The sequence below is a fragment of the Salmo salar genome, chromosome 09 (assembly GCF_965601325.2).
Source record: "Salmo salar chromosome 09, fSalSal1, whole genome shotgun sequence".
Lineage (NCBI taxonomy): Eukaryota > Metazoa > Chordata > Actinopteri > Salmoniformes > Salmonidae > Salmo > Salmo salar.
In genome coordinates this window covers 116,078,714-116,088,220 of record NC_138299.1, presented here as the reverse complement: position 1 = coordinate 116,088,220, position 9,507 = coordinate 116,078,714, and the positions used below count along the sequence as shown (strand labels likewise).

General features: G+C 41.5%; 1 long non-coding RNA gene across 1 annotated transcript; it reads left to right on the top strand.

The window, feature by feature from the left end:
• Nucleotides 1-3,206: 3,206 nt before the first annotated feature.
• On the top strand, nt 3,207-5,054 carry LOC106612501 (uncharacterized). The gene is made up of 3 exons (XR_001330312.3): nt 3,207-3,277; nt 3,404-3,500; nt 3,712-5,054. It is a non-coding gene; the product is annotated as an uncharacterized LOC106612501 (long non-coding RNA).
• The last annotated feature ends 4,453 nt before the right edge of the window (nt 5,055-9,507 follow it).

Below are 9,507 nucleotides of genomic sequence, written 5' to 3'. Positions count from 1 at the left end.
GGTGAGAGGTCACTTGGTCGGGTCAATAGGAAGTATTATTAAAGAGATGCTTTACATTGAAATACAGATAGTGATGTAGTAGTCCCAGAGTTAATGATCCAAGGTCAGTTTTGCATTTCACCTCCTGATGATTATTATGATGACTGAACGTGGTAGAATTTTAAAAAACAAGGCTTAACCATGCTCTCTCTCTCTATCCATCTGTCACTCGTCTGCAGGTATGTTTTGATGTGAGAGGAAGTCAGTCCCGTCATCGCCACCTCACCGGCTCTTAAGATAACCGTCGGGCCAACTGGGGGCCGAAGGCTGGTTAGGAGACACCGCAATTGTGATGAACTGAGAGAATATTAGGGTAGCACTGTAATTCATTAATCATATGCTGTCTGCCGCTGTTCTTACCTCTTTCCCTTTCTGTCTTCTACACCCCTCTCCCCACCTCGTCTATCTTCCTCGTTTTATAATGCACACCATATGTGCATTGAAGTACAGATTGAACTTACTTATAATATTACAATTATCTTAATTATAATGCATTTATAACACCTGGATAATGAACTTCTTTCAATAAATCGTTTCACATTCTCCACTGGTTGAAATTAAGTATCTCATTAAAATACTATCCGGTGTCCTCAGATTAATGCAGATGAAGGGAGTTAGATATGCATCGTTTTTTTTCTGAATATATGAATTACAAATCAATCATGTTTAGTCTATTGCATAGTTACAATGTGTAATCATTGATGTCCCAGGAGCAGGAGTGGTAAACACTGTTGAAGTGTATAATTGTAATACATACATACATGCTGACACAGCATCATTCAAAGAATGGAGTTTGATACACCTGGTATTGGATACGACTGAAAAAGAATGTCTCACAGAGATTCATACCTGAACCGCACCTTTATTTGCCAAGGAAGAGTACATGATCAGTGAATATATTCAATGTACAGGCTACAATGTGGGAATCTCATGATTGGTAATAACTACAGTACATGTGTATATAGGACTTGCATCCTTGGCACAATAAAGTTATTATATTCTACTCAATCCATAGGCTTCATTAATGCCATTCAGACTTGAAGTTGATACAACAACTATGATAGTTAAGGTTCATAGATTGGTATGAATATTAGTTCAGATCCATTTTAGGGTCCATACAAAGATCGGCTACATACTGTAGCTAGCTACACATCCATAGGCATACAGTTATTTTTATCCTCCACTACACAATAAGCAAGTAAATAGTTAGCTAGCTATGTTACTTCAGCTGCGTTGCAAGGCAAGCTTACAAGCTTGCTGGTTCTCAGGAGTCCCTAAAATATTAAAACAAATGACAAATTCCTTCTAACACTAGCTATCTGGCTAATGTTAGCTAGTCAGATAACTTGCTAAATAGCGATTTTCGTAAATTAACTTTGACAAAAAAAATATGCTCAATCGTTTCTCTACATTAACTAACATATTCCTCTCAATTGTGCATTTTTTCTTGACTCGTTATGACGTTATAACTACTTACATTTGGTTCCACCGTAATGTTTTGTCAGCCATCTTTGTTGAAGAACGGACTTCTGGAGGCGAGGTGGAATCCTTGGGCAGACGAGTGGAATTGGACCCCCTCTCCGTCTTGCGTTCCCGTAGCCACCCATCGATCTGGATGGTTAAGGCAATGAGCGAGTCGAGATCCGTCAGTAGTCAGGCTGCTAGTTCATTCTTAACCTCCTCTGATACGTGTCGAACAGCGATTCTGGGTTCCAGACACTCTCAGCTGCCAATGTGCGGAAATCCACCGCATAGTCTGCCACACTGCGGGAGTCTTGCCGAAGTAACTGCCGGGAAGCCTCTTCCCCAGACAATGGAGAATCAAAAACCTTCACCTCCGCCACAAACTCCTCCAGACTGAAGCATACGGCAGACTGTTGTCCCCACATGGCCGTAGCCCAGGTGAAAGCCCTTCCTGACATCAGCGTGATAAGGTACGCTATCGTCGAGCGGTCTGAGGGGAAGGATGGGGCTGCAGCTCGATGAGAGAACACCGTGGGAGAAACGCCCGAACAGGTTCCCTACTCTCCAGCGAAGTGTTCTGTGGGGAGGTAAGCAGGGCTCTCGGGAAACCAGGGAGGCCGCGCTGCTAACAGCCGGGTTACTGAGGGGCTGGGAGGTTACTGTCATGGTAGGCAACGCACAGAATTGCTCCAGCAAAGTGTTCAATGTGCGGTGAATGCGTTCATACAAGGTCTGGAACCCTTCCATAAGACTACGAAGCAACTCCTCTTGCCTTCCAATGGTGGCTTTCCTCATTTAACTATAAGATGTAAATAAAACATTTTATTGTACCTGGGGCTGTTGCCATAGTGATAGCCAAAAGATACCGGTGTTGCAGAGCTGGTTCCAGTCTGCTGGGTCCATCGTGGCCAGTTTGTACTGTCAAGGCTCAGGAGGAGACTCAGACAGTTTTGAAGTAACAAAAGCTTATTACAAAAAAGTGGGGCATGCAAACGACAGGTCAAGGGCAGGCAGAGGTTAATAGTCCAGGGTGGTGTGACAAGGTACAGAACGACAGGCAGGCTCAGAGCAGGCAGAATCGTCAAAAAACCAGGTAAGCTAGAAAACAGGAACTAGAGACAAAAAGGAACACTGGAAAAAACGCTGGTAGGCTTGACGAAACAAAACGAACTGGCAACAGACACAGGTATAAATACACTGGGGATAATGAGGAAGATGCACGACACCTGGATGGGAGGGGTGGAGACAAGCATAAAGACAGGTGAAAGAGATCAAGGTGTGACACAGAGCCATGACTACATGGAACTCTATTCCACATCAGGTAACTGATGCAAGCTAGTAGAATCAGATTTGAAAACATAAAAATACACCTTAAGGAACAGCAGGGACTGTGAAGACAAACAAATGCTAGCACTCTACACACACACACACACACACACACACACACACACACACACATTGAAATAGCTAATGTAGATGCAGGGAGTTAGGAAGCAAGTGCAGTTAATGAGTTTAATGACGATGAACATTGAACGATACAAAACAAGAAAACCGTGTAAACATGGAAACACCACGGTGGGTGATAACGGAGAGTTATATAAAGGGGAAGTAATCAGTGAGGTGATGAAGTCCAGGAGTGCCCAATGATGCGCAGGTGTGTCTAATGAATGTTGCCAGGTGTGCTTAAGGATGGGTTGTCAGGACCGGTGGTAAGTAGACCGGTGACTTCACGCACTGGAGAGAGGGAGCTGGTAGTGGACGGGACAATAACGTTGTATGGTGGTATTATACATTTTTTATTGTAGATAATGTATGTAGTGGTGTAATAATATTAAAGGATGTATTGTTTTATATTTTGTTTTATGTGTAATGTAAGTGCCTTAATGTGTTTGGAACCCAGGAAGAGTAGCTGCACCCCTAAAAAATACAAAGTGATCACGTTATAGAAGCTTTTGATTCAGACCCAGCCTCTCTGCCTTAACCAGAGGGAAAAATTGGTAAACATCACATGATCCTATGATTTGATTTTACAGTAGTGTTGATTTTGACTTCAAAGTGCATACATTTTTTTTAATCTACTTTAATTTAAGTATGATTTGATTTTAGAGCCTTATTCCTATATGAATCCCAGTGATGTGGTTAATTCACAGATACTGTATGTGCTTCATGGATAAAGATACGATTTTGTATCTGTCTCTCCGTTCCCAGATGAATTCAGAGTGCAGAATGTCCACCATGAGGAGAATGGGGAGGGCTCCAAAGTGAGAGTCCAGTTGACAACAAATGGAATAGTGGGTGTCCTCGGCAGCCGTATCAGGAGATATCAGGTGATGACGGTTGGGTTAGTAAATTCACTTTTCAATTCAGGAAATTCCCTTCATGAATTAAAAAAACTACAAATAAAACAATGCTTTACCGCAGTTCATTCATGGAATTTCAAAAAGATTCATGAATTTACTGAATTGAAAAGCAAATTGACCCCCAACCCTGCAGGCAAGATCCTGGCCTAAGAAGAACTTCCTAGAGTGATGGAGCAGCCCTATCAGAAGACCTGGTTGACCGCTACTACATCCTCTCTAAAGTTGTCCTCACTGGCCCCATGTCAGTGTAGGTCCATGGCCCTAGACTTCTTGACTTTTTTGGGGGCCAGGACTCGGAGGTGGAAACAAAACATTGGTGACACTGGTGCAAAGCTTGCCAGTGGAAATGCACCATCAGTGTGACTGGCTGGCTTTGAATCCAGGTTCCCTGAGCATCACAACTTTGTTAGCCAGGTGAGCTAAAGCCTTGGCAATAACAGCAGGAATAAGCTACAATTTAATGAAGGCCATTTGGGTCCTGTAGGCCAAATGCTATACTTGAGATGATAACCTGCTGTCTCATAATGCATGTTGATCTGTCTGGGTTTTACTCACCTTGATTTGTAGGATGACTGGATTGTTAGGTTTTACGATCTTTAGTGTTCCGTGGCTTTTTATTGTGGACAAAAGATGCAACCCACCAGGCGGAATAGGGCAAAACTGGTTGAAATTGTCAAAATTATGTAATTTCAAACAATTTGTTATTTTAGCCTATATGTTATTTCAACCAGTTTTGCCTGCTGGTAATGTGCTCAAATGTAATAGCTAATTCCCAGGGGACTGTGCTTCTAGGACTAAATACACACCACTCACAACATTTAGATAAGGAATGTGGTACACCAAAACATCCCTACAGTGTGCCCTGTGAGGAGAGATTTGTTACATTTATTTTCTTATGCTACTGGAAATGTACATGTTAAAAATGTGTTGGATACAATACTTACAGAATAACCAATTTAATAGTAACACAAATTAAATTAAAACGCGTTAAAATGCATTCTATTTCGTATTTGCTTATACAAATGCTGAGTTTGGAGTGCATTTTTGTTACTAAATATATTTCAAATGTATTGGAAAGAGGTGATCAAGTAATTTCAGAAGTCATGGAACATGTTAGAATTATAAACAGAATGTATCGTGTGTGAAACTTTCCATGTGCAAGGTGCCGATGTTTTCAAATTCTAGTTTGGTTTCCTTAGATGGCTGTTGCTTATTCTCAAATAGGTTTCTTCTGTATAGCAGAAACACAATGGTGATTAAATAACTTCTGAAGATTAATAAACTTTTGCCTCTGGTGACGCTCTTGAGCCAAAAGGGGTTCTTAAATGGGCTGAAATATTGTTCCAAATTTACCTTACTGGACAGTCAGGGGCACACCTCCCCATACCCATGAGCAAAAGCATATATTTGCCTTAAACTATGGGTTTTTGTGGTTCCATGGGATAAGAAATGTATTATAATTTATATAGTACCACTCAAATGTTTGGACATACCTACTCATTCAATGGTTTTTCTTATTTTTACTATTTTCAACATTGTAGAATAACAGTGAAGACATGAACACTGTGAAATAGCATGTGGAGTCATGTAGTAACCAAAAAAGTGTTAAACAATCAAAATATATTTTATGTTTTAGACTCTTCAAAGTAGCCACCCTTTGCCTTGATGACAGCTTTGCACACTCTTGGAATTTTCTCAACCAGCTTCACCTGGAATGCTTTTCCAACAATCTTGAAGGAGTTCCCACATATGAGCACTTGCTGGCTGCTTTACCGTCATTCTGCGGTCCAAACCAATTCAATTGGGTTGAGGTCGCGTGATTGTGGACGCCAGGTCATCTGATGCAGCACTCCATCACGCTCCTCCTTTGTCAAATAGGCCTTGCACAGCCTGGAGGTGTCTTGGGTCATTGTCCTGTTGAAAAACAAATGAAATCAAATCAAAATGTATTTGTCACATGCGCCAAATACACCTTACAGTGAAATTTTTACTTACAAGCCCTTAACCAACAATGCAGTTTCCAGAAAAATAAGTGTTAAGTAAAAATAACAAATAATTAAAGAGCAGCAGTAAAATAACAGTAGCGAGGCTATATACAGGGGGTACCGGAACAGAATCAATGTGCGGGGGCACAGGTTAGTCGAGGTAATTGAGGTAATATGTATATAGCCACAGTCTTCCCTGTGGCTCAGTTGGTAGAGCATGGTGTGTGCAACGCCAGGGTTGTGGGTTTGATTCCCACGGGGGGCCAGTACAACAACAAAAAAATGCATGAAATGTATGCATTCACTACTGTAAGTTGCTCTGGATAAGAGCGTCTGCTAAAATGACAACAACAAATTAAGTAAAATGTATATATAGGTAGTTAAAATGACTATGCATAGATAATAAACAGAGTGTAGCAGCAGTGTAAAAAAGGAGGTGGGGGGGACAATGCAAATAGTCTGGGTTGCCATTTCATTAGTTGTTCAGGAGTCTTCTGGCTTGGGGGTAGAAGCTGTTAAGAAGCCTTTTGGGCCTAGACTTGGCGCTCCGGTACCGCTTGCCGTGCGGTACCAGTGACAACAGTCTATGACTAGGGTGGGTGGAGTCTTTGACAATTTTTATGGCACATGCTAGTTGGTTAGCACGTGCTCGGAGTACACGTCCTGGTAATCTGTCTGCCGCTGCGTCCTTGTGAATGTTGACCTGTTTAAAGGTCTTACTCACATCGGCTATGGAGTGCGTCAAGACAAAGGAGATGATTGTGGACTACAGGAAAAGAAGGACCGAGCACGCCCCCATTAACATAGACGGGGCTGCAGTGGAGCAGGTTGAGAGCTTCAAGTTCCCCTGTGTCCACATCACCAACAAACTATCATGGTCCAAACACACCAAGACAGTTGTGAAGAGGGCACGACAAAGCCTATTCCCCCTCAGGAAACAGAAGATTTGGCATTGCTCCTCAGATCCTCAAAAAGTTCTACAGCTGCACCATCGAGAGCATCCTGACTGGTTTCATCACTGCCTGGTATGGCAACTGTGCCCCTGCACATTGACTTTGTACCAGTACCCCCTATGTATAGCTTTGCTACTGTTATTTTACTGCTGCTCTTTAGTTATTTTTTATCTATTTTTTCCTTAACACTTATTTATCTTACAACTGCATTGTTGGTTAAGGGCTTGTAAGTAAGCATGTGACAAATTACATTTGATTTTATTAGATTTGTTTACCTTGTCACAACCAAACTGATTGGCTCAAACGCATTAAGAAGGAAAGAAATTCCATAAATTAACTTTTAACAAACCACACCTGTTAATTGAAATGCATTCCAGGTGACTCCCTCATGAAGCTGGTTGAGAGAATGCCAAGAGTGTGCAAAGCTGTCATCAAGGCCAAGGGTGGCTACTTTGAAGAATTCTTGAATATATTTTGATTGTTTAACACTTTTTTGGTTTCTACATGATTCCATATGTGGTATTTCATAGTTCTGATGTCTTCACTTTTATTCTACAATGTAGAAAATAGTAAAAATAAACAAAAACCCTTGAATGAGTAGGTGTGTCCAAACTTTTGACTGGTACTGTACGTATATATGAACCATACAAACAAAACTGTTCAGTGTCTCATTGTTTACACATTTTGTTTTGAATGTTGGTTGCATCTTGAATATTTTGCATGAATTATAGATTTACAATACCTTGTCTATATTGCTCTTCCCTGCAGCTGAACCGAGAAGTGAACAACCAACCACCTAATGCTAAAGAAGGCTATGGTCAAGGTGGAGCACATTGGGCTAACTGTTGAGGAGAAACACACCCGTGAATTAGGAAGAGACCCTCTTGACAGTTGCATACAGCTGGAGGTAAAACTGTCTGCTCATGTGCCTGGGGCTGGTCAAGTGGGTAACACTGTTGCCTGTAGCATATACACATTGTGTCAGTGTGGGTACTCCTATGTGTGTTTCTATCGATCTCTTGCCCTCTACCTAACATCATAAGAAAAACATTTGACAGAAAAAGGGAAATGGTGGGAAACAAAAAGTGTCCTCTGATATTCTGAAGGGTTACATTTAACCGAAAATGTCACATACGCCGAACACAACAGGTGTAGATCTTACCGTGAAATGCTTGGTTACAAGCCCTTAACTCTATTACAATGCAATTGCATAGAAATAGAGTTAAGAAAATATTTTGTAAATTAACTAAAGTTATAAAAATAATTTTTAATTTAATAAAATTTAAAATAAAAAAATAACACAATTAAATACAATAATGAGGCTATAAAGGCCTCCCGAGTGGCGCAGTGGTCTAAGGCACTGCATCGCAGTGCTAGCTATCCACTAGAGATCCTGGTTCGAGTTCAGGCTCTGTCGCAGCTGGCCACGACTGGGAGACCCATGGGGCGGTGCACAATTGGCCCAGCGTTGTCCGGGTTAGGGGAAAGTTTGGCAGGCAGGGATGTTCTTGTCCCATCGCGCACTAGCAACTCCTGTGGTGGGCCAGGTGCAATACACGGTTGCCAGGTAAACAGTGTTTCCTCTGACACATTGGTGCTTCTGGGTTAAGCGGGCATTGTGTCAAGAAGCAGTAAGGCTTGGCTGGGTTGTGTTTCGGAGGACGCACGGCTCTCGACATTCGCCTCTCCTGAGTCTGTATGGGAGTTGCAGCGATGGGACAAGACTAACTACCAATTGGGGAGAAAATAAAATTGAGGCTATATACAGGGGGTACCGGTACCGACTCAATGTGTGGGGGTACAGGTTAGTTGAGGTAATTCGTAGGTGGAGGTAAAGTGACAAAGTTATTCTATTCATTTTTCAGGAGCTCAAGGGACTCAGAGCTCCTGATTGTGACAGAGAAAAGGCTGTATGAAAGAGAGGACAAGGATGAGAAAAAAACAGACCTAGCTGGACAAGTATAGGACATCATTAGTCGACATTTACCAACACGAGCACATCTGTTTGGAACCAATTAACGATGTGCCCCAGATTCCATCTACTAATTGCCTTGGCATGTTTTGATTGTCAATTAATTTGATCAAATTTACCCAAACCGAAAATATGTATGCTAGCTGACTGTACATTCCTCTAGCTCATTAGCAGTCAATGTATATACAGTGTGTTTTAATTGACCTGCATTCAGCTGGTATCTTGCGGCATTAGGCACGGCCGTCACTTAATACAGAAAGCAATCACTCATTTAGCTGCTTCTGTACCAAGCCATACAGATTATGGATTACTTAATCACTCAAAAAGGTGCGATGTAAAAAATGAAACCAAATTCTCTCTCTCTGCAGAAAGTGGGTATGTCTGTGGAAGGCACAGACCAGTAAGCCGAGAGGAGACCCACGATGTTGGAGGAGCTCTCAGCCAGAACACAGGCTTATAGTATGATGCTAGAACAGTTAAAATATCCTCTCCCCCACGTTATATATTTAACTTCACCTGTCCTGATATTGTCTGCAGAACACAAGCATTAACACCCACAATAACATCTGCTAAATATATGTAAGTGACCAATACAATTGGATTTTGATTTGATTATATTGCATTGTTGTGTTACACTACCCTCTTATTCAGCCCCAGTTAAAAGGTACCTATGGTTGTTGTAGGATGACAACCCTGATATAATATACTGTATATTTTACATATACAGTATATTC